Source organism: Denticeps clupeoides, chromosome 1, assembly GCF_900700375.1.
Source record: "Denticeps clupeoides chromosome 1, fDenClu1.1, whole genome shotgun sequence".
Taxonomy (NCBI): domain Eukaryota; kingdom Metazoa; phylum Chordata; class Actinopteri; order Clupeiformes; family Denticipitidae; genus Denticeps; species Denticeps clupeoides.
The window spans coordinates 25340493-25364417 of NC_041707.1; the positions used below are offsets into that span (position 1 = coordinate 25340493).

General features: G+C 40.9%; 1 protein-coding gene and 1 long non-coding RNA gene across 2 annotated transcripts in view; one reads left to right on the forward strand and one right to left on the reverse strand.

Annotated features, from left to right (window-relative positions):
• Positions 1-599: 599 nt before the first annotated feature.
• LOC114787014 (uncharacterized) lies at positions 600-16792 on the reverse strand. The gene is made up of 3 exons (XR_003749282.1): positions 16379-16792; positions 16154-16255; positions 600-1233 (listed from the first exon to the last, which is right to left on the reverse strand). It is a non-coding gene; the product is annotated as an uncharacterized LOC114787014 (long non-coding RNA).
• Positions 16793-21778: 4986 nt separating this feature from the next.
• LOC114786953 (neurexin-2-like) overlaps positions 21779-23925 on the forward strand; it is a 384882-nt gene continuing 382735 nt past the window's right edge. The window contains exon 1 of the mRNA XM_028974592.1: positions 21779-22022. The gene's annotated coding sequence lies outside the window, so the exon portion shown is untranslated. The remainder of the gene's footprint in view (positions 22023-23925) is intronic.

Below are 23925 nucleotides of genomic sequence, written 5' to 3' on the forward strand. Positions count from 1 at the left end.
AAAGACACATTGTCTGTATATCATGCTGCTTGAAAGTCACCAACTGCCGGAACCAAATTCATTTTGTGTGTTACACACATGGCCTATAAAGAAGATTTTGATTCTGATAAGACATCTAATGTATAGTGGGTGGGAGTCTGGGTTTTACATTGCTCACCATGCTTCAGGAACATCACTGTTCTTGTTTTTTGTTTTTTTTTACAGTAAGAAATGTATGTGTGTCAGGTCGGTGAGCTGACGGGAGAAGGAAGCGCAGAGACGGGACATTCGGGGAATCAAGGATTTATTAATAAATGCAAATTAACACGGCACAATGGCTGAAAAGAGGGAAATAAAGGGAGAACTTAAACTTGCCCGCAGGCATGTGCCGATTGCCAAAACTCAAATACAAACTAATACCAGGTCCACACAGAAGTTCAAGTTCACGAACAAGTTCATGAAACAGTTCACAAGAATGCCGCCACTCCAGAGGGGCAGAACCACAAGCTTTTTAAAAGCTGTCCTAATTGGCCCAAGGTGATGTTTCCAGCTGACACCAATCCTGACAGAGCCGCTCCCCCCCAAGGGCTACGTCCTCAGAGGGGGCAACATATGGACACAAGAGACACGACCAAACACACACACAAAGACAGACAGAAGAGAGGGTTATCTGGTTCCCTCTCTGGGCTCTCCGGGACCTCTTCAGGGGGCACAGCCAGGATGACGGGAGGCACGACCCTCTCGTCGCCTGCCAGTGCTGGGTCGTCTTGCACCGGATCCTGACTGGCGCTTGGTGTGGTGGTGGGGCAGGGTTCAGGCTCTGGCTGATCGAACTCCATCCTCAGTCTTTCCAGGAAGTCCCGTAAACCCATCCTGTCTATCTCTGCCTGCTGCCAAAGGGCAGCGCCACAGCCCCATGCTGACCCAGTCAGATGCGTGAGGATGGTGGTGATTTGGTCCGCATCTGAGAGGGAGGGAAGAGCAGCAAAGTACACAGCACAGGATGTTATAAAGTACTGGCATGTACCTTCTGCTCCACTGAAGGGTCTGGAAGGGGCTCCACATGGGGCTGGAGATGGTGGTGGGAGTGTGTCATGGAGGGTGGTGGCGGGGACGCTGGTGCTGCACTGCCATTCAGCTGGGCAACATTCCTCCTCGCTGTCCTCACACCACCGGATGTGACGTGGGTGGAGCCTCGCTTCTGGGTTTTGCGGATTCTCCAGGGGTCGACGTTATCACACTCAAATTAACACCCTGCGATGGCCAAAAACAGGGAAATAAGGGGAGAACTTAAACTAGCCCGCAAACTAATACCAGGTTCAGCTAGAAGGTCAAGTTCACAAACAAGTTCACAAAACCGTTCACAACCGCCTCTCCAGAGGACAACCACAGGCTTTTTAAAAGCTGCCCTGATTGGCCCCAGGTGATGTTAAAAAATGACCACGTCCAAAGAAAAAAGAAATTGAAAAGTTTGATTCCTTTAGACCGAGAAATTATTTCCAAAAATGTGTTAAAGTAAACAATTAAATTTTAATCTGTATGCAGCTGCCAACCTTTTGTTTTATTTAGAATACACTTAAGATTATTGTAGATTCACATATTTACTTATTTACAGGCAATCAGCATAATTCTGAGGACAATCTAATTTTTATTGATTATGATTTGTCCATGTCTTTCACGTCATGACAGTGAGGCCATAAACAAAAACAAAAACAGTACAGCAGTGTAACATGAGGTTAAGGACCGACAGGGACTTAAGGGACTTAAGGGTTACATTGAAGGGGTCCAGATCACCTGAACCTAATAGGCATGCAAGCCCAAGGGAACCAAGGCATCACAACAACCTGCCAAGAAAAGTGTAACTTTTACATTCTTCCACTTCCTCAGTCAGGATTATATAGGATCACCACTTATTTGATGTCTTGAGATTATCAAAATGTCCCCACAAGACAGGTGTTGCCAGTTCTTGCTTATTGTGTGTGGAATTATGCACACTCACATAATACAAGCATACACTGAAACTCTCAAACCTGCTCACACATACACATATTCTACAGGACCCCTTACATGCATTCCTCTTCACACATTTTTGTATATTCACACGCACTCCTGCTGGGACTGCAGGGACTGACGGGGCGAGACAAGCTTTTGTCAAAAAAGAGAGGTAAGGGTTTCATCACACCAGACCCAGCCTGCTGAGTGCTCACAGACAGATTGAGAGAGAAAGTACAGGGTGTACACCCATAGCGAGGGTCCCACCTCTCAGCTCTGAAGGGGGATGTTTGTCTGATATCTTTTTTCCACAGCTGAGCCTCATCCTGACTATAATGCATGAGCCTGCATCTTATTGAAGCACTTCACTTTCATGGCCAATTTAAGACATAATTTAATTTAACTTAATGATTCATTTTATTTTAAGATCAAATATTAAACACTTTATAAAACACAAGCACTTAGACTACAATGAAATGACCAAATTAAGGTAGTGGATATAGTGGAGAAAGAAAGTAATGTTACTAAACAAATATATTATGTTCACTTACAAATTATATTACAATAAGCCAGTATGGAAATAAATTCCTATTTTTGGGTCACTGTTGGGCACCTGCCTCTCATAATTACGATGTCTCTGTTTTCAAAGATTAAGGTCTCTGGCACTAAATATGGACCAACCATGCCAGGGGAGGATATGGTTGTGTGCAAGGCCACAGATGGCTGCCCAACGGGTGAGAGTACCATTCGAGTGTGTGGGCAGACCAGGACAGACGAGCTCATGGTCTTAGGTTTTCTTTCACCCTGGAAACTGGTCATGGACATCATGGATTGGACCTCTTGGCACTAATGTGATCCTCTGAATTTGACATATACATTCTTTTCTACCGAAGTGATTGTCATTGTGAAACACTGCAGCACAGCACACAGTGCACACAACAAAATGCGTCCTCTATTTTAACCCATCACTCTTGGTGAGCAGTGGGCAGCCATGACAGGCACCCGGGGAGCAGTGTGTCTGGATGGTACTTTGCTCAGTGGCACCTCAGTGGCACCTTAGGAGAACCTTCTGATTACAGGGCCCCTTCCTTAACTGCTAGGCCACCACTGCCCCATTGTATTGTTGTGGATAATACAATGAACAATAATTCATGAAACATCAATAGCAGACTCATGCAACCAATTTGAATTTGCGAGGCCTGAGGGTTTTTTGTGGTTTGTGTTGTTTAAGACAAAGCAAGCGATCAGTAATAAGAGGTAAACAGATCTTGCACCCAGTGTTATTTTTGGGGTAACAAAGCTTGCACTACTTTGTGACATATTGACAGGTACTAGGTTCACATTGTCCAAAATGAGGAAGCAGCTATGGGTTTCACCTGTTTTAAATGGAAATAATATTGTTTTTAATATTATTATATGTTTTCTGGTTGAAAGAAACACCTAAACCGAAAAAGCTGCTTCTCTTAACATACAACTTACAAATAACTAGCAAGTGGTCCTTTTTTTTATTTATTTCTACTAGGGCTGTAAAATGAACAGATTTAATATTTTGAAATACTGAATAAGTTCAAATAAATTAATGAAATGAATGCAGGTGTGCTTTGTTTATTGTGTGCTTTCACATAAGTAACAATGAAACCAGCTCAACTCTGCACTAGGTAATTTGCCAAAATGTTTGTGGGAAAATGTCTATGAATCTATTTGACCATTAAGGCCTAATACATACATTATGGCCTAATTTATATGTATGTCTCCTGAGAGTATACCTTAAGGGCTAAAGTTAATTTATCATTTATCAGACGACCTTATCCAGAGCGACTTACTATCAGTTATTACAATCAGTCACCCTGGAGCAATTTAGCGTTAAGTGTCTTGCTCAGGGACACAATGGTAGTAAGTGGGATATGAACCTGGTTCTTCTGGTTCATAGGTGAGTGTGTTACCCACTAGGCTACTACCAGCTACAACTACCTAACTAAGGACAAGTAAAACACAATACCAACTTTGCACTAAGTTACATTACTTTTAATTCCTAAAGTTCTGAACATATGGATTCATTGCCTGACACTAGAAACTTGGTGTTTAATAAACTGTGATGAACCAATTAGGTTTGAGAGCATCTGTCAGATTTCACAAGACATTCACACTTTAGCTCTATAGGTGTCACATCACACAGCTATTGTAGTCACATTGAAATGATGCAAGTTTCTGTGAAACTGACTTTTAAATTTTGATTTCTCCCTGCATTGCAAATAATACAGGTGAAATCTTTATGTATCGCTGAATAATGTCAGACATTATTCAACAAACACAATGCACACAAAATAAACATGAAAATATGCATTTTCATTTATGCAAAGAGAATCATTCACCATACCTGTTTTGGCTGAGATAAACATCTTGAAGCAGATTTCTAATTATCAGCCATGTATTCCAGAAATAGAAGATAACAGAGACAATTTTGGGATTCTGAGCTCCTCTCCTTCGCCATGCATTCAATTTTTTTAGAGAGAGCGTGATATAAGAATTTATCATAGAAGATGTCCTAGAAACAATCCCATAGGACCAATTTCTAAGAAATCCGTACATCAAATGGCTGTCTGAAAAGTGCCAGGATATGTCTCTGGAGCTGCTGAATTCTTGTGTTATTAGCACATTAAACGATTACCCCATGTTTGTATGAACACAAGACCTCTGTAGTAATGTGTTGGCTGTTGTTAATAGTGAGTAACAGAAGAACAACTGGCTGACTGGAAAACCTGAGAGCTTCAAATGTAGCTTTGAGATTTTACAATTACCTCAGGAGAGCTGTTTATTGTGGGTTTTATATCAGGCTGTGTGTGCTCATCTGGCCCTCCATCTTTTACTCTCTCGTTAACTAACAATTTGTTAAATTGGCTGTTCAGACCTTTGCATGCTCACTCTTGCATACTATTATTGCTGAGTCAATCTAACTAAGAATTTGACAAATGGAAATTGTTATTGAATATTGTCAAAATGACCAAGCATTATTTATTAGTCCAACTTGCTTCTTTACTAATGGTGTGTGATGGTACTGATTTGCTACAAACAGCCTTGTGTGAATAATAGATTTCCCCTAATTTGAAGTTTTAGCAAAGCAGACTGGCTAAATGAGAAGGAGGCAAAACTAGAAAAGCACCCTGCGTAACTCACATGTCAGACGATGCACCAATAATGATTTTTCTTGTTCTGTATCTATTTCACAGCTCAAGGGTCAATTGTTTTCTCATGTGAACACATTGTTAGTTGCTTTGTGTCCTTTTGTGCTTTGTGATTAACTGAGTTTTATTGACTGTATGTGCTATGATGTGGGCTAATTACACTGTTGGTAAAATTTGCTTGCATTGTGTAAATTGTGATTTTTTTCCAATATACCCACTCATGCGCCATGCAGACAGACAGAACACACAGGCACTGAAAGGTTATTGACTAACTCACCAGCTGGTTACTCTTGGTAACTTAGCAACTGGCCAAATAGTAGAGAGGCTGACTGACAAAAAAGTAATGCTTCATATCTGAAACTGGTGCAGGAATTATGCTCAATGCATTAAGAGACAAGAGCAATGGAGCATGGGTCTGTTAATGAAAGAGTCAGAAGCAATATCAAAGTAAGTGTTGGAGTGAGTGAAATGTATGTGCACAATAGCAACAGACATTGGCTGGATGTACAATTTATTTAAATGTACGTGTGAAATAGAGAATGGTGCATTTCTTTGTATGCCAGAAATAGAAATAGAGAGAACTGCTGGCATGTTTGTGATTGTATATTTCTGTCTTTGCTCATCTTACATGCTATTTGTGCGAGTTTTCTCCCACTCAGTACAACAGGTCTCCTGTGCCTCACCTTCAAAGGCTAATAGAGCAAACAGGCTCAAACCAAAGTAGCACAGAGTCCTCTGCACTTAAGTAACAGAGGTCCTGCTGGATATTGAATGGCACTCAGTCTGTGTTCGATTCCGAACAATTTAAGGTGATTTGAATCCTTTTTCAGTGAAGGATGCTTGTTGAGTGCTGTTTGTACTGATTCTATTATTCACAGTGTTGTCTGAACCTTTCATTTTTAATAAAATACATAGAACCAAAAAAGTATCAATACTGCCCTACCACCATGCGTGAGGTGTCCATTAATGACCTGTGTGTCAATGATTAATGCAATTTGATATTAGAGAATTTTCAGTAAATAAAAACAACAAACTTATTAGCAATTATCAAAAGTAAGTGGTCATATTAATTACTATATCACTATATATTTTTTGGAAATTACCAATTTCTCACCAACCTTTTAACTTTTGGTTCATGTTTGCCTTTCCAATTGCTGTTGTTGTTGTTGTGTAAATAGGTAAGTAACAGTTATTTTTTTTAGGAACATGACCAACACAGATGGCCATAGTGTCTGCCTCAACTTTATTATGACTATAAATATCATCATACCATAGTTAGTAACCTGGCATTATTATTTGGTACTTATTTCTGTAGTGTATCTTCGATAGCGCATGAGAAGACAAGATGACGTGAGCAAGTTTATGACAACTGATGCCATCTTTTGTGAAAATCACAGTAAAATGACTTTATTGTGCTGTGGCATGTATAGAAGGTTAATTAAGGTCAAACAATAAAAATTCAAAACTTACTGTGGAGACTGAATTTGTTTTCCAAATCCCAGTATGCCCATGAGAAAGATACAGATGGTGGCCAAATGTTACCTAAATTGTAGCAAAATGTCACCATGCAGTAGAAAATTGTTTATTTTTTCAGTGAAAAAATGTATTCTATTGGGTGGACAGAATTGAATTGCATAGAGCCAGAGCTGACCAGTCTTAAATGAGAAAGCCATGCTCTCATCCTGTACCGTGTGGCATTTATATAGAGAAGACAGTTCCTTTATACTCAGTTTTTATGTGGCTAGATGCTCAGGTCAGATCAGGATATCTGCTCATATTGCAGAGCATGAAATCTATGCCTAGATCTGCTGATTAGATCAGAGGTTAACCAAAGTAGCTATGGAATAAAGATCTTCTTAATCCTCTGACAAGAAGTGGGGTTTTGAGCAACAAGACAACTTAATGGACAACAAATCCCATCCAGCTCTGCTCAGGCTGGAATGGGAAATAAGGAATTAAGATGGGAGATTTGCCTCCAGTTACTCAATCGCAGGCCCAGGGGGTTGTGCTTTTAGGTATTGTGGCCTTGGGGACTTTTGGGATCTGGCATCCTGCTCTGATCTTAAGGATAAGTGCAGAAGATGAAAAGGTCCCATTATTCCAGTGCCTTCCAGAGAGAGTGAGTGATGGATAAAAAAATAAGGAGTTTATACAGTGTAAAAGACTAATGTATTAGATCAGTGCAGTTTTATCTGTTTATTTTGTTAGATTTATATATTGGATTAACATCAACGGGTCCTTGAGGCATAATTTTAGATATAGTATAACCCAGCCACTGGGGATACATGTGACTTGGTGCTGGTCCCAAGCCCGGGTAAATGGGGAGGGTTGCATCAGAAAGGGCATTTGGAATAACTTGTGCAGACAACCAAACCAATTTTTTTTGCCAATTACCATTAAAGGTCAAATCTATGTGTGTGTTTGGTTTGGTAGTTGGTCTGGTATCAAAATGACTAAAATAGAGATTCTATTTGTGATATCCGCTGTAGCACCTGTAGACCAAGTGTATTACAATAAATCATTAGAACACCCAAAGATCCATGCTTTGTGTGCAGTGCTGTGTAGTGTCCATTTAGTCCCATGAAAGTTGAATATGCAGGCATTCACATAGCTGACATCCATTATAACATTAAATCTCAGACTTGTTACAATGCCAACTTTTACAAGGACCAAACTGTGTTGCAAGATGACTGGATCAGGGTAGCAAGTCTTGAGGAGTGCTTCTGGTGGTTAGTACCCACAAAAATCAAGGAGTTTCAGGCCATGGCAACAAAAAAAAAAAAAAAAAACAATTAATAAATAAATAGGTACACTGCTCTGGGTGAGTCCCCACCCTGTGCCAATGTCCCATACATTAAGTGGTTATGTACAGTATAGTGAATGTGCTAGAGGTACAGTTTAAATTATGGAAATTATGTTTGTGTTAAACTGGTAGTTCTGCTATATGAATTAAAATTTTATAAAACAATTCTGTAAACCTTTACATTAACTTGGGTGGCATACTTTTTTTTTGTGATTTCAGCCTTTGCCTACCTAACGATTGCTGTAGACCATGCACCCCTTCATTACATGTCATGCCGTGATGGCACTGACCTCTTTCTGCAAGATAATGCTCCCTGCCACTTTGCAAAGATAATTCAGGAATATTGAGTTCAAAATATTGACTTGGTCTCCAATGCCTGATCATGCATATCTGGGATTTGAGAAGTCCATTACATGGTCCTTCCTCACAATATGTAGGTCTTAAAGGATCTGCTGCTAACATCTTGGTAACATGCCCCTCCTTTGTTGACAGGGACCAGTCACCAAGTCCCAGCTCTGTTCGGTTCTGTGTTATTTTTATTGTAACAGTATTGTAAGATTGTATTTCTGAGAAGATGACTTCATATTTATCAAGGGATGTATTTTTTTATCCCATCTTTGAATGCTGCCATTACAGAGAGAGGAAGAGAGGCAGATAGAGAGGTATTGAAATTGAAGGTAATAGGATCGGGAATGCACAAGCCCATTTTGTGTATGCACAGGACACTCCTAAACTCACTGACAGGATGAAGGCTTTGTTGTTTTTTAGACTGGGTCTCTTCTCCCCTCTCTTGCTTTCTCCCTGACTGTTTCATCTTTCCTCTCACTTCCGTCAAAAACAAAATTTATGAGAACATTAACACTGTGCTGTTGCAGATGCTAGGGATTTTTAGAAACCAATTTACCATAAGCTATATTTTAAACAGATCAATAAAAGCTATAGTTCCTATTTGGAATGGATTGAAACTAACCAGTACAAGTGAGTCACCTAATCAGACTAACAATGTTTCCCTTCCAGTATCTAAAGCAAGCCGAACAGACTGCACCACTTTATATTTTCTAGCATAACATGTTTATGCCCCTCCTCACCCTACCTGTCCACAAACAGAACAAAATGATATGGAACTTTTGTTTACTTGTACATGAAAATTTAATGCACACTGTCAGGATTGCCTGCAGCTGGGCTCCACACCTGACTCCAATCCTGACGCCCCATAAATGCCGGAAGTTTCCGCCCCTTCTAGGTCTCCGGCATTTTCGTGAACTCAGACATGAACTTGACTTCAGTGAGTGAATGTCTTTATGTTTTTGAGTTCTGGCAATCGGCACACGCCTACGGGTTAGTTTATGTTCTTTATTTAAGTTAAATCGTTTTCGGCCACCGCGCCATTGTTTATTTGTATTTCTTTGTTTATTGTATAATAAAACCCCCTTCCCAGTATGTCAGACCTCTGCGCTTCCTTCCCCCGTACGTCCGTAGTCGTGACACACACAGTGCACACGACAAAATGTGTCCTCTGCATTTAACTCATCACCCTTAGTCAGTAGTGAGCAGCCATAAAAGGAACTCGGGGAGCATTGTGTGGGGACGATACTCAGTGGCACCTCAGTGGCACCTTGGCGGCCCAGGATCAAACAGACAACCTTCCCGCTAGTCCACCACTGCCCCAAAATATGTGTGTTTAGCATTTGATTTAAGCATGTTTTTGTTTTTCATATAATTTAATAAAAATGATATAAAGTGTTATGTCACATTCAGGTCAGGTTCACAAAAGAGTTCACAAAAATGTCGGAGCCACAGATGAGCGGAACCACTGCATCTCTTTTCTGCAGTCTGGATTGGGCACAGGCGTGTCTCCAGCTGAAGCCAATCCTGACACTAGGATCTCACCATTGACAATGGGGAGACTCTTACTGCAATTTCATCAGCATTTACTTTTTAGTATTTATTCATGGAAAACTTCACATTTAGTTTCTTCTGTCATGTAAAAGTGATGATACACAGGATAAATTGTGGGCTTGCACACTTTCCTAATTCAAATATCTTTTCTGAATTAACTTTTTAGGATTCAATTCACAAATGCAATTATCAAATCACATAAGAAATCTTAAATTGTCTATGAAGATGGTGGTGTCTCAAAGCACAATAGACTTTTTACACAAGTAAATGATGTGTTCTGGTAATCTATAAGGTTCTTCTGTTTGGGCTAAAGATAAAATGATATTCTTAGTTTGCAATATTGGCTGAAATAACAATAAATAAATGTAACGCTTTATAGACCGCCTTTGTGAATAGGTTTTGTTTCTCCCTAGCCAAACCACTCTTCATCTTCACCTGACTTCACCCGGCCAAGCAATGGGTCAGAGTTAAGAGAACAAACGAGTTATGATAACAATAGCAACACACACTCTGCAAGATTTGTTTATTCTCAGTGAACGCATGGAGCATGAAATACCCCCTAACTCTCATGCCAACATTTCTAGCCCATGCAGCTTTATTGGGTCTTTTTAAAGCGCTCTGTGTCTCCCCAATTCGACTCTCATTTTCTCTCTCCTCTGTCTTTCATTCCCTGACTCACACAACCCATTTTTTCATCCAGTGTGTGTAGTTATTTCAGTGACTCCGTTATTCTTTCTTTCTTTCTTATCTGCTTTCTGTCTTTCATTCCCAGGTTCAGAAATTTGCCCACTCTTTTTTATTCTCTTCAGCCATTACTCCCCAATCCCCACCATTACTAGCCTTATCTGGCCTCCTTAAGGTGGTGATTGGCTGGCAGCCTAGTGCCCCCCTTGTGCCCTCTTTTCCAGGCCCAAACGAATCCGGCTCGGCCTTGTCCACCAGTGTCTAACATGGGCTGTAAGATAATGGACAGTTAAAGAAATATATACGAAACTAATTGCAACGAATGACAAACGAAAACAGGAAAAAAGAGAAAAACAAAGAAATACAGATAAGCAAGCAGACACAACAACTTGCGTTGCCTCTTAGGGGAAGAGTAGGGAAAACAGAAGTGACGCAATCAACATATTCAAATCATTAAACACTAAATATTGCAAACAAGTGTTTACTCACCCCAAGAGGCCTGAGGTTTTGAAACACTTCTCTAATTTAACAAACTGATTAACAGCTCTGGTTGGGGTGGCCAGGCTGGCTGGCCAATCAGATTTCAAGTATGGCGCTGTGCACACACCCCTGGCCAATATGTCCTGCCTGCCAGTCTCTGTGCTGTAGGACCCATTGCCGGGAAGCCTGCTGCAAGTTCCCCAGCCCAGCCCACTGGCAAGAGGAAAAGGAAAAGCTGCTCAAGGGTCCTGCCTTTGCCTTAGCGGAGGGAGAAGGAGAGATGAGATAACCCCAAGGCAGGAAGCACTGGGACCCTGTGTTTTCTGACAAGGGGCTATTCACACAAGTACATGGGACCAAATCACCCACAGGTTCTGCCAATTAAGTTTAAGCAATCAGTACCTTTGAAAATAAGACTGTGTCATGTATTGCAGATCTATGCTGATTTCTGTATGGTGCGTGGTTTCTGTTTTTCCATTCATTGCACCATAGTTAAATGTTTTTTCTTAAACAGCACTCACTTTAAAATGTAGAGCATTTGCACCTCATTCACCTCAACCCTGCGTGGCTTTACACAGTGTAATGTGTACAGTGTGAGTGTTTTCACCATTATAGTCTACTAAATCCATGGTATGAAAAAATTAATTTCATATTTACAACAGTTTCACAAAAGAAAAAAGAGGAAGGTAGTGGGGGAGCTATTGTCAGCTGCATCACCTGTTTTTCTCCTCCAGGCAATCGAATGAAAATTGCCTTCATATTGATTTGTTTCTGAAGTGTTCAAAATTCTGATTTAGAACCCGAAAATCCTTGCACATAGTTATTTTTTGCTTGCTTGACATTCTCAGCTCCTCAAAGAATACACTCAAAGGTTCAAAGAATCTTCCAGGGTCCCACTGTTACAATGTATTTTACTGTGTCTTTCTGTGCTATGTCTTCTGTGTTAAATGGAAATGTAGGATTTTCTATGTTGGGTAGACCAAGCTGATAGAGGTCAGAAATTTCAAATGAAGCAGTTCGCACTGGTTCACTTTCCAAAAACTACTCAACCAACTACAGCATGCAAACTCCACACACACACAAGGTCTTATTTGAACTTATAATCTTGCAAGTGTGAGGCCACAAGGCTAACCATCACACCACCATGTGGACCTATTAGAACAGTTTGTTTACCATTACCATTAACTTTTAAATTCCTTTCATTTTTTTCAAACCAAGGCAGACACCCCGGCTGGTTCTTGGGCACAATAGGTATTCCTTTTTCCTTTTTATATCATACAATTACATACACTAGAATATATATAGGTTTGGTACGAAAAGTATTCCCCCTTAAATTTTTCACTCTTTGTTATGTTGCAGCTGTTTGCTAAAATCATTTTAATTCATTAACAAACAACATCCCATATTGACAGAAAAACACAAAGTTGTTGATACAAATAAAGAAAAACTGAAATATCCCATGGTCCCAAGTATTCATAACCTTTGCTGTGACACTCAGATATTTAACTCAGGTGCTGTTCATTTCTTCTGATCATCCTTGAGATGGTTCTACACCTTCATTTGAGTTGAGCTATGTTGTAGGGTGGTAGTAGCCTAGGTGTAACTCGCCTATGAACCAGAAGACCCAGGTTCAAATCCCACTTACTACCATTGTGTCCCTGAGCAAGACACTTAACCCTATGTTGCTCCAGGGGGGACTGTCACTGTAACTACTGATTGTAAGTCGCTCTGGATAAGGGTGTCTGATAAATGCTGTAAATGTAAATTATTATGAAAGCCACAGACTTGTCTATATAAGACCTTACAGCTCACAATGAATGCCAGAGCAAATGAGAATCATGAGGTCAAAAGAACTGAAGAGCTCAGAGACAGAATTGTGTCAAGGCACAGATCTGGCCAAGGTTACAAAAAATTGTGCTGCACTAAAGGTTCCTAAAAGCACAGTGGCCTCCATAATCCATAAATGGATGACATTTGGGATGACCAGAACCCTTTCTACAGTTTAGCTATCAGGGAAGATGTGCCTTGGAGAGAGGTAAAGAATCCAAAGATCATGCTGTGGGGGTGTTTTGCTGCTGCAGGGACAGGACAATTGGTTGCAATCAAGGGAAAGATGAATGTAGCCAAGTACAGGGATATCCTGGATGAGAAACTTATCCAGAGTACTCAGGACCTCAGACTGTGGTGAAGGTTTGTGCTGTGTGTACATTAATGAGGAAAAAATGAACTTAAAGGTTTTTAGCAAATGGCTGCATTATGACAAATACTTTTCATACCCACTGTAGTCTTTACTGGCTATGTAGTTAAAATCCAAGAGTGATGCAAATTCAGTATTTGTATGTGATGGTTTGTCATCCAATTCATCCAACTTTGGACTTCAAATCTAAACCCAGGCCTTGTTTATGGTTTTCTTTGGTAGTTACTGATTCTGAGAAACATACCTGACACTGTTAAAGGGAGGGTGGAAAAGCAGCAGTAGGCTGTGAGTTGAAGAACCTTGATATATATTGTGTATTGGTGATGTTTGTTATTGATTTTATTTCATTTTTTTTTGTTCTAAAACATCAAATGTAAGATTGGTACAATCAGATGAAACAGAATTAAACATGAGCTGGAAGACAGAAGCATGTTTCTGAAACACAGAATAAAAATCTGGGTACATTGCTGGAAGAAATAAATAAAAATAAATAAAGGAATAAAGCAATGAATCATGCATGTTAAATAACCTCTGCACCGCACAAACTACATTACTGATGCATGAAACACTTTGTTTAAAGGCTCTGATATATCCCTGTTGTTTTAATAAAACAACGCGCCCACTCACATCTGATTGACATTCTGTTTATTGAAAACATCTGGATCTAGTCTCAGCTTCAAAGTTACTGATACATTTTTGAGGCTCACAAACAAATATAGTAATTGAATTGTTTGTTATTTATTTTCTTTTTCAGTTTTCTGAACGACTTTGATATTACACTGCAATTTGTCTTTTATGTAACACATATTATCACATGCTGACCAATGTGCACCTATGCTCCATATTAGACCCTTACGTTCTCAATGGGCACCCTACTTTTTATTTAAACATCAGTAATACCACATCATACACTACTAAAGAATTAAATAAATGTTCAATAAAATAAATAAATACATTTTTATTGATTATTAAAAAAAATAAATAATGTAAGTCAATCACACTTCTGTGCAAATCAAACTGTCCACTTAGAAAGCACTACTTATTGACAATCAATTTCACATTTTGTTGTGCAAATTGATTAGACAACAGTTGGAAATTATAGGCAATTAGCAAGATATCCCCAATAAAGGAGTGGTTTTGCAGGTGGTGACCACAGACCACTTCTCAGTTCCTGTGCTTTCTGGCTGATGATTTGGTCACTTTTGAATGCTGGCGGCGCTTTCACTCTAATGGTAGCAATAGACGGAGTCTACAACCCACACAAGTGGCTCAGGTAGCTCTTCTAGAATGGCGAGCTGTGTGCTCTGTATGTCAGCATAGTGTCCAGAGCGTATAGGGCGCTACCAGGATACAGGTCATCATATCAGGAGACATGGAGGAGGCTGTAGGACCCAGCACCAGGAACAGGAGAAGCACTACCAGAGCCCTGCAAAATGACTTCCAGCTGGTCACAAATGCATGTGTATGCTCAAATGGTCAGAAACAGACTCCATGAGGGTGGTATGAGAGCCCAACATACAAATGTGGGGGTTCTGGCATTTGCCAGAGAACACCAAGATTTGCGAATTCCCCGCTGGTGCACTGTTCTCTTCACAGATTATATCAGGTTCATACTGAACACATGGGACAGATGTGACAGAGTCTAGAGATGCCATGGAGAACATTTGTAGAACATAGATAATGGTGTGGGGTGGTATTTCTTTGCGTGGGGGGGTTACAGCCCTGACTCCCATTAGATACCAAGCTCCTCAGACCCCTTGTGAGACCATATGCTGGTGTGGTTAGCCCTGGCTTCCTCTTAATGCAAGACAATGCAAGACCTCATGTGGCTGGAGTGCGTCAGCAATTCCTGGCTCACCCGTTCCCCAGACCTGAATCCAATTGACCACGTTTGGGACATCATGTCTCATTAAATCTACTAAAGCCACATTGCACCACAGACTGTCCAGGATTTGCCAAATGCTTAATCCAGGTCTTGGAGGAGATCCCTTGATAAATTTGATTTTCATCAGTAATTTTTGTGTGATTTTGTTGTCAGCATATGCAACACATTAAAGAACAAAGATAATAAGAATATTTCATTCATTCAGATCTAGGATGTCTTATTTTTGTGTAAACTTTACTTTTTTGACCAGTGTATATCACAGTACCTTTGCTAACACAAGAAGTCACTAAACTATAGACTAGACTATAATTTAGCTTCTGGAAGCCTAGTGTTAACTATTATTGAATGTCTTAATGTTTCTGTCCATTTAAGATGGTGTTTTATTTCGGATCAGAACCTCTGACTTGATATTTATAAAAAAACAACAAAAAGTAGTTAAAACATGCTCTCACATCATAAATAAAAGCACCAGCCAACCATATTGTCCAGAAATTATTGTCAATATTCAGTCTTCTTGCACTTTACATTTGTGTACAGTATAAGTGGTGTCAGGGCCACATGTTCACACTCAACAAAGAAGTGTAAATTAAACATATTTGTCATAGCCAACACACCTCCAGCCCATCAGAGAGCGCTAGACCAGCTGTGGAGACAGCCACCCGGAAGTGGAAGTGAAATTTATTCCCCAGAGATGCTAGTCTTCTTTACCTACACCTGACAAACCGTACCTTATGACCATACCTTTGCCTGTCGTCGACTTTGAGTTTTGCCTGCCCCTTTTGCTACGACGATTGCCTGCCTGATTGTACCTTGTGGCCACAACCTTTGCCCGTCCTTGACCTTGAGTTTGCCTACCCCCTTTGCTAAGAGGATACTTACACCACCTTCCTGCCACCCAAGACGTCCTCCCGTCCAGCCAACGCTCTGGACCCGTCCTCAAACCAGCCGTCTTCCTGTTCTCCTCTGTCCCGGTCCGCCCCAGCCACATCACCTCACCTCCTTCCCCGCTGCTCCCCATGGGCCTCCACTGCTCCACTCCCGTTCCCACTCACCTCCTGCCTCCCTCTCACAGACCAAGTGCCTGCGGTCCTCCTCTCCAGCTGGTCCAGTGTCCTCTCCCCGTACAACGACTTGTTCCTTCGCTCCAAGCATGTCTGCAAGTGGGTCACCAAATTCGCACAGTGACAATATTAAATCAATAATGAAATCAAAGCAAGTGACCCACCCACACTCCACTGAGTGTTAAAGACATTGTTTGTGTCTGTGTGTTGTGTCACCTGTAGCCACAGGTTCCTTGTCACATTTCCTTCCTAGGGCCATTCAGCACAATAGGGATCCTCCCAGGTGAAACAAGCACCAGTTGCAGCTGGTTTCTTCTCCTCCGCACCCCTTCAAAAGCCTTGTGTGATCTGGAGTCTCCAAAGCTATCCTTGAGGTTTCTGTCGCGGCTGCCAGTTGCCAGGGTGCACGGCTGCGTACTGGACCCTTGTGCACCAGAAGGACACCACAAGCCAGCACACAGTATAGAAGGGGTTGAACGAGAACATGTGGCCATCAAAAGTCAATTCTAATACTGAAATTCAGAAATACTGCATAATAATAATACAATTAAATGATAGGATTTTTTTTTTGTAATAACAACATTTGTCTCATTTTTATTAGTCAGCAGTATTGTGGAACTCCACCATTTTCACAACATGCACTGCATATCATAGTTCTGATACTGTGTGTTATTGAGATTGTGGCATGATTGGTTAGCCACTGTAGCAGGGTGCATTCTGGGGTGGGTGGTGGAAATGTGTGTCTACCCACCATCATGAAGCTGACTTGTTGCACGAAGTTTCCATCATGTCATAAAGGTTCATTGACGAAAACAACACAAACAAGTGGTCTAATTTACTGCAATGCTGGAGGCACCACATAAAATCTTGCCTAGTGCTTCAAAGTTGTTAGGGCTGGGCTGGCTTGTTGATAACTTTCTTGATTACCATCACCAGGTATGACAATGTATGGAAAACTGCATTCTGTTAGAATGTAAAATAGAATCCTGAAATTAAAATCGCTGATGTATTGGCACTTGTGGGCATCTCTAAGAGGCAAATGCATTTGATTCTTATGAAATAGCACTGGCGCTGTCCTCTTCAGGGAGATTGCTTCCCTTCGATTATTAGCCCATCTGTTCCTTCAGCAGATGCTTTCTATGACCGTGATGCATAATTCTCAGCACAGAAATTTGCCCAGAATGAGTAAAGTGACTGTAACACAGCAGATAGAGAGAGAGGAAGGAAGTCTATGTACAATGAACATTTTAAACAAGGTTGGAGGGAGGGGGTGGTGTAGAAGATTTAGTGGGAGACTGAGAGAGAGAGTGCACATTATGGGCAACAGCCAGACAGAGGAATTGAGAGACATGATGAAGGACATGATGAAACATCTTGCTTTTCCCTCATCACCTCCCCGTAATCTGTTCCCGGTGCTACAAACCTGGTGGTGCTGAAGATGCAACACGTATTTGCTTGATAGCTCTGCACAGAAAGCTGCCATTGTTCTGCAGCGCTGAGAGCTCTGGCTGATGAGGAAAAAAATAAAAGAAAGGAAGAGAAAAGAATAATTACCTGCGTTCACACCCTGCGGAGTCTGTGCTTCCTGTCAGTAACAGGGGAGCGATTGAAGCGATAGAAGCCGCTCAAGCAGGTCCCGCCGAGGGCCCAACATAAACATTCGTCCTTGTCCCTGCATACGAGCCATAACAAAATGCTCTGGTAAAGAAAGCAAGGCTGAAATCTCCAGAGGAGACAATATCGCACCATTGTACTGTTGTTATTGACCCCTTTCGGAGGGACTGCTGCATGCACAACCATGTTTGCGTGCTCAAACATTGAGCTGATACTTTTGCTGTCAGCCTTTAATCTTGCCAAGGTGTGTAGCAAAGACGCAGTTGGCGTGAGGACAGGCAGATGCTGTGTTTACACAAACAGCTGATTGGCATCAGTCATTCAGCCTGTGGAGAAAATGCTTACAGCAGAACATGCAAAATAGAAAAAAGGAAAGTGTATTTGAACAAAGAGAAGACTTGCTTGTCTGAAACAATGCCTTGCATCATTGTGTCTGTTTAAACATGTGACAAATGTGAAGGAGAGTGATATTATAATAGCAATAATAATAAATAGGTGGCTCACCCTTCCCTTTCCTATTTTATTGCTTTGCACAGTTGATTTGTCTAATTTCAGGGATGAGCAGGACTGGATGTGGGTAGGGTAGGCTTCGGGTAGGCTTCGTTAGAACATTTCAATTCAATTAAATTTAATTAGTGCAACTGGGAAAGGGAAAAAATGCAACAGAGCCCCCCAACAATGAAATGAATTACTCATGAGTGAAAGCTTATCAAATCAACAACCTTTAGATGCTGGGAATATTAAATCACAAAAGTGAAAACTGTACATTAAAAAAACAATGGAGCTCTGACCATTGAAGAAGCCTTATAATGAAGAAACGAAGAAACCTTCACAATGCAAAAGATATGTTTAGGCTGTAATTATTCCTTTTCATGCTTTAAATGTTCAGACAAGTAGTTAGTAGTTGTGTAGTGGAAGTTGTAGTTAGTAGTTAGTAGTTGTGTAGTTAGTAGTTGTGTAGTGAATAGTCATTGTGAAAGGCACTGGTTTGCAAAATGTGTCATTCTAAAGTAATAATTCTTTTGTAGTCAAATTACATAATACTTCTGAAAAATTTTATCACCATTATAGAGCAAGTCTAAACAGCCAAGAATATGTTATTATTCAATATCTTTGCACATCTGGTTGCAGTTTGGGTTTAGGAGAAATTGTTAAAAATTGATATATTATATGTATTTAAAGGATTATGAGCACTCAAAGTGTTACATTCAAATTATTGATACTGAGTTTGTGTTGAATTTAATCATATATAGCACTTTTACAACAGTGATCTGTATCACACGTGAAAAACATAAAACTGAGTCAGATCAATTTAAAGGTTCCAGATGACCCTCCAGCAAGCTTATAAACATATATATACACCTAAATTATATATATACCTTAAACCATGCATGAATTACAGCATTAGAGCATTGCAGTAATGAATAGCAGTTTATCACAATCATCTCTGACTTGCAAGGCTTATCTGTGACCCTGAAGTCTTTAGAACCGCTACATCATTCTACTTAGAGATTTAGATAGTCAGGCCTGGATGAATTTTTAAGCTCTCCAACGTATATTTGATGTGCTCCTCAACAAAGGCATGTGCTTGGATTGATGTTCTCTCTTCCATCATGGGTGTGGGCCTTTACGTCAGAAAGAGAGAGTGAACATAGAAGAGCTTCTCTTGCAGGTTTATTCAAATAGCGACTAAAGATTTATCTTCTGCTCCACAAAAAAAAAAACCTGTTCAATTTCACCGACTGCATTGGTGAGGAGGTGAAGTGATTGTCTTGCAGATTTTTTCAGCACTTCAACGAGCATACAAAGAGTGCGGCAAAGAAAAAGAAAAAAAGCTAATTTAATTGGCTGATTAATATCATTCTCCTTTCTATTTGCATGAAGCGCTAAGAATACTGATTCAAAAGAAGCATTTTTGCAACAACTTTGATGAACTAAAGATGCTGGTGCTGACAAAGTGCTGACATAATTTAGTTCATGAGCAAATCTCACCGGGAGAGGTGAGACGCAGTACTGACTGCCTTGGGGCTTCTAATGAAACAGTATTACACCCTTTCATCGCAGAAAGATGGAATGCAAAGTGTTAGATTCATACCTGATTTGTACCAGTGTCTTACATCATATAAATACAGATTCTTCTGTTCAATCAGAGGATGGAAAGATGGAAAACCATTTTATCATTCAGAGCATTTCACTCCAAGCATTCAACACTATTTTTGTCTGCAGTGCAAATACATTTGAGCACTTTTCATGCATAAACTCATGTAAATTGTTTGATATATTACCACATACAATATTTAATACGCTTTAGAAATATTCACACATGTGAATGAACACATGTATAGATGGAAATGCTGTAATTATATAATATTTGGTATTTTGTATTAAATATTTGGTGGAAGACTAAGAAACAATACATGTCCCCTTATTGATTAAGAAAAATACAAATTTTCCCTGGAGGATGTCAGATTTATTCAGTATTTTACGGTCATCTAATATAGGAAAGGAAAAACAATGTTTATAACTACGATTGGTGACACTTTTTTAATAGCAGTCTGAAAGATTTTAATTCTTACAGTTATTTTTTGAATACTGAGATCTGAAGACACAGAATGTCCAATTGTGCAAGAAAAGTCTGGTCTAGTGAGGCTTCAACTCACAACTTACAAGACCAGCTGTTAGCATCTTGGTGTCAGATACCACAGGAATCTAAAGATTTTTTTTTGGAGTCTATGTCTCAATGGGTCAGAGCTGGTCTTGGTTCTATGCAATGAATTTTTTGAGAAGGATGTAGTTATATTTAAAACTGGCTCAATAAAAGCCTCTTAAAGCATCGGATCTTGTGGGTATAATATCTTCCACACCTAAAGTCTGGTTTAAATATTAATGTGTATTAAGGTCTTGTCAGGGGCTGGGTTGGAAGACGCATGTGCAGACCCTTAACCGTGAGTATCTCCAGGGGGACTGTCACTGTAACTACTGATTGTAAGACACTCTGGATAAGGGTGCCTCATAAATGCTACAAATTCTATGATTGTTTTCTTCTGTGGTTGTGGGTTGCTCCCCATCCGCATGGCCTCCTGTTGTTATTATGGACAATTGGGACTTATGTCAGGTCATCAAGATGCTTTATGCCATTCAGAGCAACAGAGTCTTGTCTCACCTTGATGTGTAGCACGAGTCAAAGCACGAATAATATTCTTCGGTTGACAGTTTTTCTTAAACTATTCTGTAATTTTACAAAATGTATTCATCAATTCAAGCAATAAACTGGACAGACTAAAAGGAAGCAATAATTATATACACATAATGATTATAAAATAAGCAGTAGTAGTATAATGCTCATACCATCATTTTAACAAGAAAAAAAAACAAGATACACGTGTAGGTCATTAGTATACTGGATCAGGCCTCAGTCCACCAGCTATTAAATAAATAACAGATTCTATGAAATAGTAATTATAATGAGCTGCCCAGATATGACTAGTGGCTCATCACTGATTTAAGATTTAACAGGAATACCTGTGTTAAACCGTGCCCTTTCCGATTTCATTACAGCTAACAAGCTATGGGTCCATTAACACCAGATCAAAGGGAACAAGAGTTTTAATGGACAGAAAATGGCCGCTAGATCTTGATTACTGCAGTTGTGTATTGTGTGTGGGAGGATATTACTTCATGTATATTACTCATGAACAGTCCAAATACTTGGGGTGTTGTCAGCTTTCCTGATAAAAATAAAATCATGCATGTTTTTTTTTATGTAAGTCTACACTTCCCTTCTAGATTTACAACGTGTATTCGACGTGTGTCTGTGTATTGTTCGATTAATGTTAAACATTACAAATATAATAATCATGATCAACAATATTCGCGAATCTCCTGAAACGTCGTCTCAGGAAAAAGATGTAATCGGTTCTGCTCAGTCATATTTGGTCAAATGTGTAAATGTGCATAGCTGCAGGGGAGCCCCGCCCTCGACTCCGCCCCCGCGGCGCTGGAAGCAGCCTGAGCGGGGCGTGTCGCGGAGAGCGGCGTCCAGTGCGGTGCTGATGCTGGAGCGTCTGTTCCAGGAGTGCAGGTGGAACGGGCTCGCCAGCAGCATCCGCATCTGCCGGCCGAAGAAGGGGAGGAAACTGCATCCTGGATCGTAGACCGATCCGACTGGATAAAATCAATTCATGCAGAGCGACGCAGCCAGGACTTTTACAGTCTCGTCGTTACAGGATACCATTAAAACGGGAAGGTAAGGAAGCTCTGTTGTTATGAGTTACAAACATGTGTAAATGCAGATGGGGTTACAGCGCAGCGTGGCTGTCGCCTCGGGGATCCTGCGACGTCTCCCGGACTGACTTGACAGATTCCCGCTTGATATTTTCTCCACGCGCATCACGCAAGGACCGCACTCTGGAAGATGTTGCGGGGCAATGTTGAAACCCCATCCCCCGCTTCTCGGGGGATCGCGACGGTGACGGTGGTCAGTGAGGGCTGTGACACACACACACACACACACACACACACGATTAAATGCGACGGACGAACGTGTTAGACGCACACACACTGACTCTCGAGAGATCGCAGTTTCAGCCACTTTCTCGCGAGTGTCTTTTCTTCACCTCACAGTCTACACAACACACGAAGTTTGAACTACTTCCAACGCGGACTCGTTTCACACAACACAAGCTTAAATTCCAATTCACTGCTATTGTCCGTCGCTTTGTTGGTTGTATTCATTTGATATCACCATCCCCAATTTTTTTTTTGTAAATAAAATAAATAAGAATATAAAACAGATAAAAAAGCACGACAACTAAATCCACCACATCAATTTATCACATGGAAATATAAGCGATGAGCGAAATTGTTACTATGATTTCAGACGTGAGCTCCATTGTCCTGCATTTACATTTATATCGGGAGCGGTGCGGTGCGGGTTCCATATTCCTCCCCAGCGTGAAGGATTCTTCAAACTGGCCTTTTTCACCTCTGGTCATCACCTCAGATGGACACGGGGTCCCGATCAATCCGGACGGCGAGTTTTTTTTTCTAGAAAGATATTGAATTTCTCTCACGTAACCGGCTCTCCTTCCAGCGATCCTCGGCGGCGGATTAAACCCTCCTCGCGAATCCGCAGCGGGGTTTTCCCGTATTCCGAGGTAAGCCTGGGGAATTTGCGCCGCGTTGCTCGGCTCCACTTTGCGGCGCGTGTCTGGCTTCGGAAACGGCGCATTTGTTTAGTTAACCCCCGCGAAATGCGCGGGGCTCACCGTCAAAAGTCGACAAAGCCTCCCCAGCAGCCAAAAAGGAAGCGAACGAGCACACGCCGTGTAAACGCCGACGATGCTGCGTGGAGAGCTGCCTTTTCCGTCTGGATTTTGGCGTTTAGGCTGTTAGAACCAGTGCCGGGCTGTGTTTTTTTTTTTTTTTTTTTTTTTATTGGCACGGAATCCAAATTATTGGGCCGATTATCCCATAATAGCAAAAATGGTCCGATATCCTCTCCAATTGCATATATGCTGCTGTGCGTAGTATTTCCCATCATTTTATTTTTTAACAGGGTTTGAAAAGTGAAAAAGCAGGTCTGATGACATGTTGAATGTTAATTGTTTCATCTTTAAGTGTTGGATGCCAGAATGTGTGCAAAAAGTAAAAAAAAAAATCATTCATTTATTCATTCATTCAACAAAGAACTATTTCATTTTTTTCCTGGAGAGCGCAGATCTTTCGCTATTCTAAAGGCATGTTTTTACCGTGAGATCTGGCGACATTGCTGTCCCTGTCCGGTTGGTGCTGTCCCTGTCCCTGTCCCTGTCGCGTTTTTAGGAGCAGATGTGAAGCCGCTGGGCAGCATCGCACGAGAAAACGACTCAAGTGGGCCCGGTTTGGGGAGTCGTGGGTATGTTTTATTCATTCCCGCCGCTCAGCCACACAACGTTCATCCGTCGAGCTCCAGCAACGCAAATAGAGCTGCATTATTAACCACGCAGCGTGGACGTGGGAGAAGGAGTCCGCTCTGCATGGCGCCTGCCACCTGCCTGTAGGGACCGTTTTTGGGTATGCGTGGATCTGTTAAAATGGAGGACGGGGTTTCCAGTGATTTGGTGTGAAGCTTTCTGACTTTTCAACATGTTCATGGCAGCAGCTAAGAT